The sequence below is a fragment of the Lycium ferocissimum genome, chromosome 5 (genome assembly GCF_029784015.1).
Source record: "Lycium ferocissimum isolate CSIRO_LF1 chromosome 5, AGI_CSIRO_Lferr_CH_V1, whole genome shotgun sequence".
Taxonomy (NCBI): domain Eukaryota; kingdom Viridiplantae; phylum Streptophyta; class Magnoliopsida; order Solanales; family Solanaceae; genus Lycium; species Lycium ferocissimum.
The window spans coordinates 22,430,679-22,440,481 of NC_081346.1; the positions used below are offsets into that span (position 1 = coordinate 22,430,679).

Consider the following 9,803-nt stretch of genomic DNA (forward strand, 5'->3'; position numbering starts at 1 on the left):
ATTGCATATTATCGGCGTCGGCCTCGTCGAAGGAGATACAATCTTCAACAAGAGCCAGCCTATCCCTTTTTTCATTTTGGGTTGTTATCCTTTTTAACTTCACGCCTGAAGTATAAGAAACTTTGTTGACGTCCAGCCCTCTTGTAATATTGATATCTGCACCACTTGTATTAAAATTAACCACTCATTTTGGCTCGGGAAGTGGTGGCGGCGCTCCTTGCTCTCTATTCCTATAATATGCTTGTTTGCCTTTCTCCGAAAGCAACTCCGTCAAATGTCCTTGCTCTAGGAGATCAGCAACTGCTAATCGTAATGCATGCAAATCCTCAGTCTTATGACTATGTCCTTTGTAAAATTCACAGAAATGTTCTGAATTTCTTTTGCTTGGATCCGATTTCATTTTTTTGGGCCATTTAACCCTATTCCCCAATTTATCTAATGCCGCGACAACTTCTGACGTCGAAACACAGAAATTATAATCCGTGAGTTTTGGAGCTTCGGTGTTGTAATTTTCTCGGAAAGTCCCTGCTGCTGGTGGTGACCTATGCTGATATTGATTATTCCTTCGTGTGCCTTCACGGCTTCTTAGTGGATAATATGGATCATAACGTTCCCTTCTATGCGTCCTATCTCTATCGTTTCTTCTGATATTACTTCTACTTGACGTATCCCTAGTTGATGGCGATGACTTCCTCATGATTCGATTAACGATATCCCGCTCTATCCAAATTTTTGAACAATATTGATAATCTATATCGTCCCACGTCTTTGCCGCGTACTTAATTAAGTGTTTGGCGAGATCCTTTGTTGCCGGCGTTCCATCGGGATGTAATGCATGTCGAAACGCAATCCCAACCCATTTGTCTTCAATTTGTGGCAAGGTGTTGCGGTGTTTCTGGAACCGATGAACGAATTCTTGTAGGGTTTCATCCCTCCTTTGCTTGATGTTGAATATATCCTCCATTCTTTTCTCTGCTTTCCTTGCCCTAGTATGTGCTTTCGTTGCCCTGATTCTTTCCTCATGTTCTTTGAACTTTTTCATATGCTCCTCGAACCGATGCAATATTGGAACATGTATGACTGGATTGATATCGGCATGCCCTGTAGCCTCTATTGTTACGCCGAGATCATCGACATTGGTTGGCTCTCCGTTTAAGTTTCTCTGCTCAAGGGGTACTGATCATTTGAACTAGCAATCCCGTTCAATAGAGGCGGTTATGTGGAATTTTGCCGTATTTCCACCATCATTTGTTTCATTACCTCCGTCATCTCTCCTTTCAGGAACTCCCGTAAATCTCCTGCTGGGATTGAAGCTTGGTTTGGATCCGCCATTGATGTATTTCCTGTTATCCCGTTAGTTGGGTCAGCCAGTACCTCTTCATTGGTACTTCTGTTTCCGTCAATGGGTGATGTAGGGTAACTCTTGCCATATTTGAATGAAAAAGCAGAAGAAAATACCAAAGTTATAATACTTGTGTAAACTGAGATAATACAGAGATCAAACTACAAAGCCAACTGTAGAATTTCCACAGACGGCGCCAAACTGTTCGTGTCAAATTTCGTATTTAACTCAAATAGTTAAATTTGTACTGAGGTTAACTACAGTTGGTAGTAATTTGATACAGATAAAAAAATTAAGGTAAGTAATTTCTTACTTATTGATTAAGAACAGATAAAGAATAGATAAATAAAAAGGAAAAAGTAAACTTATTCTAATATTGATGAACAACAATAACGTAGGTCTTAATTTTCAAGAATGAATGAAAGCTTGATGACCAAAGAATGAAAATGACAATCAGCAGGAAATAATGATAATAGTGTATTTTCTTAGTCAAACTTGGATGCCTCCTCTATCAATGAAAATTCTATTTATAGGTATATGATCCTATCCGGTGCTCTTCCCGTTGTGTGTGTGTAACGGCAATCATTAATTGATAAATTAATGATTGTCATTTAATTTCCTTGATTCTGGCTGTTAATAATCGTTTCAGCCGTTACTGAATCAATTCCATTTAATGTGCAATAAAGAGGGTCTTATCTGTTGTTTCCGTTGATGTTCTCACCGTTGACCCAATCTGCTGCCTTTCTGTAAATGCTATGCTCGGCATTACCATCTAATATTTTTTCATCATTGAATGAGCTGACACATATCAACTACACGTTGGTCCACGTGTTAGGTACATTTTTTGACCCATACACATAATTTTGGAATTCTTGTGGCCATAACTTAGCTGTTAATTGTATCATGAGTGAAAGATATTAAAGTTTCATGATAGCAGATACTTCTATCTCCTTATACTACAATTTTTTGTGGAACCGACAATACATCCAACTCAAAGGTTCAAGAGAAGAGAAAGGTGCAGTGTTCACATGATCAAAAATCTTAAAAACAAATCTTCATTCAAAACATGTTCATACTACTCAAAAGAAGGGTGTGCCGCTTTGTTCCCAAATTTATATGTTTTAAGTAGTTATTAAACTTAGGAAACAGATTTCAGTTAACAACAACATACCAGTGTATTCCCACCAGTAATGGGGAGGGTAGATGTGCGCAGACCTTACCCTTACCTTTGCATTAACTTTTCAAATTGAAACCACTATGATTTATACTTCTCATAGTCGGCATACATCTTTATCTGATTTTTTTTATCATGAAAATTCAGAATTTAGTGGTCCATATGTGAACTTGAATTCTTGGAAAGTAGAAAGATTAAATTAGATTAGGTTGAGGCCAATTGATTAAAGAAAAAGTAGCAATCTCAAATTGGTATTTCCAGCAAATGTTATCTAAGGTATATTCCCTCTATTTTTGTTAGTGCTCTGCTTCGTCAATGGATCATGATAACATGTACAACCACCAAATTGAATCATTAAAATCACACATGAATTAATAATTTAAGCAATAATATATTTATTTAAACTGATTTTGGTTTAACTAGCAGGTAGATAAAGAAATTCAAAATAGGTACGAACCTGAATTGTATGTTGTCCAGGATCATCTCAATCACTAATATTTTGGATGCTGGTATTATTTGTGGCTCCTCATTTTCAATATTTCTTATAAAGTTATATATAAAGAGTCTTCCACATTTCAGTGGTATCTGCAAAACGTATATCATTATAATTGCCCAATCCAAGAGAAACAATCTCCCCTACTCTTCCAACAAAAAGAGCTAACCAAAAGGAATCTCCATGTCTTTTCCTTTGCTATAGATGAAAAGTCTTGTGCATTCTTGTTGTCAGTACTCAGTATTCAATAGTCCAATCCCAGTCTTAAATGAGAAAACATGACCTTCACCTTGCAATATATTCATAAATACTTGATTGGAACACTCAATCAAGAAATCTCATACTAAATGAGTCATTGCAATTTCACTATTTTTTTTCCAATTGCAATTCCACTTCAATGAACACTATGTTGTAATGCAGAGATTAGAATTAATCTTGTACCTGGTTGTTTTTTTAAAGAAGTATTTCTAAAAGATGTTGGCCAGATTTTTTAATTGCTCATGTGGCAAGCCTTGTAAGTCGCATTCTAGGACGAATATAGAAGTGACCCATCAGATAACTCTGTTCTACTTATAAAAAGTCATAATGGTGGATAAAGTTGTTGAAACGTGGTCCTCTAAGTGTTTGTCTAGAAACTGTCAAAAAAATTCATGAAAAATAATTTATGACCATGAAAAACAGTGATGGAAACGCACTAAACATATTGGGTCAGGTATACCTCAGAAAATTATTGACAGATGCTTTTCGCAAAACATATATATCAGTCAGAATCTGATTGTTTGAAATAGAGAAGTATTTGCAGGTGCTCGACAATCCAACTTAAAATCAAGCAGAAGTATAAAAGATTAAAACAAACATACACAACAAACATGTTAATATCATAAACTATGCTGGAAAAGTTGGATCAAAACTAAATAATGAAAACATTTAATATTAATTGCATTTGAATCGCACAAAGAAACACATTAATAAAATATGTAAACTTCATTGCTAAAACCAACCTCTAATCGATCAGAAGTCAAGAACATGAAAAAATTTATTGTTCATAGTATGATTAGTAAGACGATTGAAGGCACACATATCATGTTCAAGTTGAGTTATTAAAAGAAAAGAATCTTTTTAACATCTAATAATAAGTATTCAAAATAATTCCCACAAAAGTACCTCTTATGCTATGACTTAGATCTCAAAAACAGTAAATTAATATGAAATCTGAAAGTAATATGGATTTTTAATTCCAATAATGCTAAAAAATAACTTAGATTAAATAAATGGTATTGATTGCTCAATTTTCTTCAAACTAATACGAACTCCAAAAGCTGTGAACTTAATAACAATATTTATTATTAAGTTGAACTTATAACAGTATTTATTACTAACTCTTCTTCAAACTTATACCATACTTTCTCGCAATTATTTCACAAAGGTAATAAATGAAGAAGTATACATTGTTGCAATATCAAATAATTAAACAATGTTTTGCAAGCCTTTCAAATTACCAGTATCGACAGAATTTGCAGAAGCCAAATAATTGCTGATGTATAATTGATATTGCCTTAAATAGCATGCAAGACCAGTTTTTTTAGCGGATAAGTATGTGAAGGCCAAAATCATTTTGTCTAAGTTAGACAGACATAAAAAACTACCAAGTTCACCTTTGTTGAAGTAAAAGAAATTTAAGGAAAGAGAAGAGAATTGACAGGGAAAAGATAATCAGATTTCAGGGAAAATATAGATATGAATATCAAGAGGAATATTATTTCCTTCCTAGATACTCATAAAACTGATCCAAAATCCACTAGCTCGCTTCAAGTAAATGAACTGAAGGAAAGTAAGGGAGGAGTCAACAAATCTATGAAGCAGCAAACTGGCAGGATAGTAGATTAACCATTACCCCGCATTTGATTTTTCTCTTGCTCCTCTATATTTAAATTTTTCAGTACACCAAAATGTTACTCGATTTTTCTCCTTAAACCACAAGCATGACACATTCTTTATAACTTCGCAGTACATTTTCTTTTGTGTGAATTTCACTTTTCAAGATTACAAAACAAACCAAGAAGTCCAGCAAAGTCTATCTAATAGAAATAAATACTAAATACTTGGGGGAACAAACATCGAAAACACTATTCTTTTTCTTCAGTTTAAAAGACCACGCACAGAAAGACTTGTAAAGCTTCCGTGAATCAAGTCGGCGATGTAGCTCAGAACAGTGGCCACGTCTTGATGGCACACCTTAAGAATCAGTCCACCACCTGGATTAAGAAGCAAGAGCTTCCTCTGGGGCCAACTTTTTGTTTCTCCGAGGAAATGTCCAACTCTTTGTAGTGTCCTTTTCATCTTCATGATCACTTATATCATTAGTAGAAATAAGGTTCTACAACTTCAGGTTAGAAAGTTTTTTTTTTTTTTTTGATAGGTCCTTCAGGTTAGAAAGTATGCTAGCCAATATTCTTGAACCTTTTTTTGGAAATAGCATATATTACTTAGTCACAAATCTGTAACCGAATAAAGATTACTCCTGATAAGCACATCACTTAATGTACGTGTAACTATCATTACTCCTTAATCTCAAGAAATTTCACTTATATCATTGTTCTGTTTTTCTAAGAGAATGCTTATTTTAATATATATACATTTTGGAAATAGGTATGTCTTTTCTTCAGCTCTTTTATCTTCTTACACCAATTTGGATACACTAAAAAGAATCAAAGTAATCAAGTATGTGAATAACCCTACATAGAAGTCTTAGTAACATTTTCTGTTTTGGTTCTTTACTTCCAAATCGAAAACCACTATAACATGAGTATCTCACAGTACAAATATATCTCTGGACTAAATTTCATAGTAAGAGAGTTCATTTCTTGTTATCCCATGAAGTTTGTTTTACTCTGTTTCACACTCCTTCCTCCAACCCTTCTTCCGTTTACCCCACACAAAGCATTACACAGGTGCAAAATTCGAAGTAAATGCAAATAATGTAGAAAGTCCATGTAACACCTTGTACCTTCGGGCTAAGGCTTGACCGTAAGATGATGATATAATGAAACCAAGATGGGTGGTGTAGAAACTGTTTTGAAAACTAATCAAGTTTGTTACATCCCGTATCTTAGAACAAAGGTTAGACTTGTATTGTTGGAGTTTAGCAGAGAATTTGAAAGTTTGTACGTTTTGCGAAAATGGTCGACAGGCCTACTTCGGGCACCCGTAACCCCTTGATTCATTGAGAAATTGAGAAAACTTAAAAACATGAAAGTAGTAGCCCTTTGAAATATCTTTCCAAAAGTAGCTTGTAGAGCCCGAACGAAGCTCTGTGCTAAGAGTTATGCCTGTTTTACTAATGCTGGCCAGAGCAGAATTTTTATATTTCGGGTTATGTTTTTAGCCTTTTCCTACTCCAAGTGGGACTCCTTATGTTATTATTATATGAAGTAAAAACGACCCTAACACTATTATAAACCCTAAGATACTATTCATACTCTTTCTACCTCAATCCCTAAAGAATCTAAGCACTCCAATCATTCAAGAACCGCAAGAAAATCATTCTTGCAATCAAGAAAAATCAAGAAACCTTCAACAGTCTGGTTTGATAATCTTGTTTCTTAAGGTTTCCTCTAAGGTAAATATTTCAATCAAGAACCTTTGAATTGTACAAGTTTACATAGTTTCTAAACACTAGAATAAATCCATCCACCCTGGTACCCTATAAAAATCAAGAGTTGTAAAGAGTTAGAGAAAACCCTGGTATTTTTCTGTTGACTTTCACTCCGACCAGCCATATTCAATTGGTGTTTCCGGTAATCTAACCGTTGGATCGAGCCTAAATTTTAACTGAGTATTCATAGCCTATATTTCTAAAATATGAACGGTGGAGATTGGATTTAGAGATTCGGAGAAGTACCCTTTGAGCCACGAACAGTAGCTACAAAAATCAGTGAAAACTCTTCTTAAGGTTTCAAGTTCAAAACTTTGGTTTCTTCTTCAAAAAAGTTCAGACCTTTTCTTCAAGTTTTGGAGCGACTAAGGTATGTAGAGTTTCTATCTACATGTGGGAACATCATTGTTCTTCCCCACGCCACGTTCTTCCATGAAAGTATGAGATTATACGAAAACTAGGGTTCTAGATATGATCATGATATCCTTAAGTCTATATACTATGATATACCATGTTTCTATGAATAGTTTGTTATTGCATTCTTGATATTTCATTTTGGTTATTGAGAATATATCTGTAATCCATGAAAATCCATACTTTGCATTCCATGGGTTCTTACATGCAAGTTATTAATTACTATGTTTATTTTCATGAAACACTTTACATGTTTACACGTTTTCATGAAAGTATATTATGTAACTATATCCATGTAAAATGCAAGTCATATTTTATGGAAAACCATGGGCTCAGATGCCACCTATTTTCATGTTCATGTTTTTGGGAGTTGCACAGATTTTCGAGAAGGCCCAAATAGCCTGAAACTACGTTAGCCACTGTAGGATATAAGGATCGCTCCGCCCATGTTTAGGACGATTCCTTAATATTGATTGGATCCTTTCATACCATATTTATATCTTATACCCCTGGCAAGGTATGAGAGCTCTGCCTGTCGGGTCAGGTACCAGACTCTACGTATCCATGTGGTGATTCATGTTGTCGGTTATATTTATGCTCTCCCTACTTAAAATGTTTTACTCATGTTATATATATATATATATATATGATCATGACCAGATTTCAGTTTCAATTTCAGCTCTTATCATGTTATTTCATGTGCCACGTTTATTTCATTCAGTTGCTTTACATACCAGTACATTCAATGTGTTGACGTCCCCTTTCTATTGCCCGGGAGCCTGCATTTCACGATGCAGGTACGAACTTACAGGACGACGGATCTACTCTATAGGATCATCCACGTATCAGCTTTTGGTGAGCCCGATTTTCTTCGGGGTTTAGTCATTATTTACTTTTATGATAGTTATGCATTTAAGGTATGCTGGGGGCCTTGTACCAGTAAGAATGTTTAGCAGTTCAGACTCATGTTAGAGGTTTCATAGACTAGACAATTATGTTATGTCAGATGTTCAGAGTCATATAGCCATCTTTGGCCCATTATCTATGACAATCCATATTCATATTTTTCAACAAGTATTTTCTTTGATATTTATGATATTCCATGTTTAGGCTCATCATGTTTTTATGTCATATTCTGCTCATGTTATGCCTCATGATGATTCAGCAAGCCATGTGGTTTGCTCGGTTACATGCAGTAAGACACCGAGTGTCGTGTTACGTCCAGATCATGGTTCGGGGCGTAACAGTCCAGTCCAATCTATTTATCAAACACAGTCATTCGAGGTGACATGTCTATTATATTTGGGTAATCCGCCTTTTAAAGTGATTGCCCGACCGTCACCTAGTTCAAGATGACGTACCATATAATATTTGGGTCGGAAACCATATATGCAAAGAATCACATTAAAGGCAAGTGATGAAATAACCCTGAATTGACTTGGAGTGATTCTTATCCTCATAATCTCAGTTTTTGACAACACAAATATGATGAACTGTCAAATGTATTTCAAGATAATGTCTGTTTCTGAAGTGTAAACATTATAAGTACACAGTAACTTTGGGCAAGAAGGCTTAATGTTTGGGCATATATTTACTAACGCTTAAGTTACTTACTACATAGTAGCACAAAAAGTATATCCATGGAAAAGGGCAAAGAACACACGTATGTGAACTTATTTGTAAATGCAGGAGTAACTTTTCCCCTTTGGACAGGTAAAAATTAAAATAAGGAAGACGACGAATAATGGTACTTCACAATCTCAGAAATGCAAAAATTGTGTTACGTAATTTTGGGCTTAAGGCTTACTAGTTAGTCATATATGTACTAACACATAATTAATTACTACATAGCAACACAAAAATTATATTCATGATCGAAGCAGAAGTGCGAGAACAAGAAAATAAAGTGGTTTTAAAATAAGAATCTGCATAACCTTTGACGATTTTGAAGTTGATTCTGGTTAAGTCTATTCAGGTTTGTAAAGTCAATGTCGACATTCAATGACATAAACAAACCCCAAAGAAGCGAGAGGCGATTGGAGAATACAAAGAAATTGATCTGATTTTGTGTGCCTCCGATAAGAGTTGTCGGAGTTCAATTTTCGTGGGGTCGCGATTTGTAGGCTTATTTCAAGTTAGCGAATTGGAGGAAGAATATAGAGAGAGTACGAGGAGAGGGAGAGAGGGGGAAGAAAGGATTCAGAGAAGTTTTTTTTTTTTTTTTTGGTGGGGTTGTGTACGTAACCGTTGTTGGGTGGCCGAAGCGTTGTTCTGTAGTGTCCTTTGGGTTTTTTTTTCCCGGGGGAAATTACAAAAAATTGTGGACAAAGATAAATATAAATCTTGCGTTTTTAGGGCGCCACGTAGGCGGGCCTATGTGCAGCTTTATATATTTATATAGATTATTATTTTCCTTCTAGTTTATGATCTACATTTTAAATTTAATTAGGAATGTTCTATAATAATTGTACACTATTGCTTTCCTTTTAGTTTAGCATTTATAAGAAAATAACATATTTTTCTCAGGTATATTATTACCTTTTATTTATCTATAAATAATGTTGTACTTTTCTATTTTGAACCAGCGCAATAAGTTAGATAACTTCTTTCGTCTATTGGTTCATGTGCAGATTGATAAAATCCGATCTCAAAATATTTTACGGTCCTCTAATAATCAATTGTCTATTTTTGTGTACATGTTATTGTATACGGGTAAAACCGAGGA

General features: G+C 34.9%; 1 long non-coding RNA gene across 1 annotated transcript; it reads right to left on the minus strand.

The window, feature by feature from the left end:
* Window positions 1-4,866: 4,866 nt before the first annotated feature.
* LOC132056510 (uncharacterized) lies at window positions 4,867-9,263 on the minus strand. Its single transcript, XR_009414797.1, has 2 exons — window positions 9,013-9,263; window positions 4,867-5,349 (listed from the first exon to the last, which is right to left on the minus strand). It is a non-coding gene; the product is annotated as an uncharacterized LOC132056510 (long non-coding RNA).
* Between the last annotated feature and the right edge of the window lie 540 nt (window positions 9,264-9,803).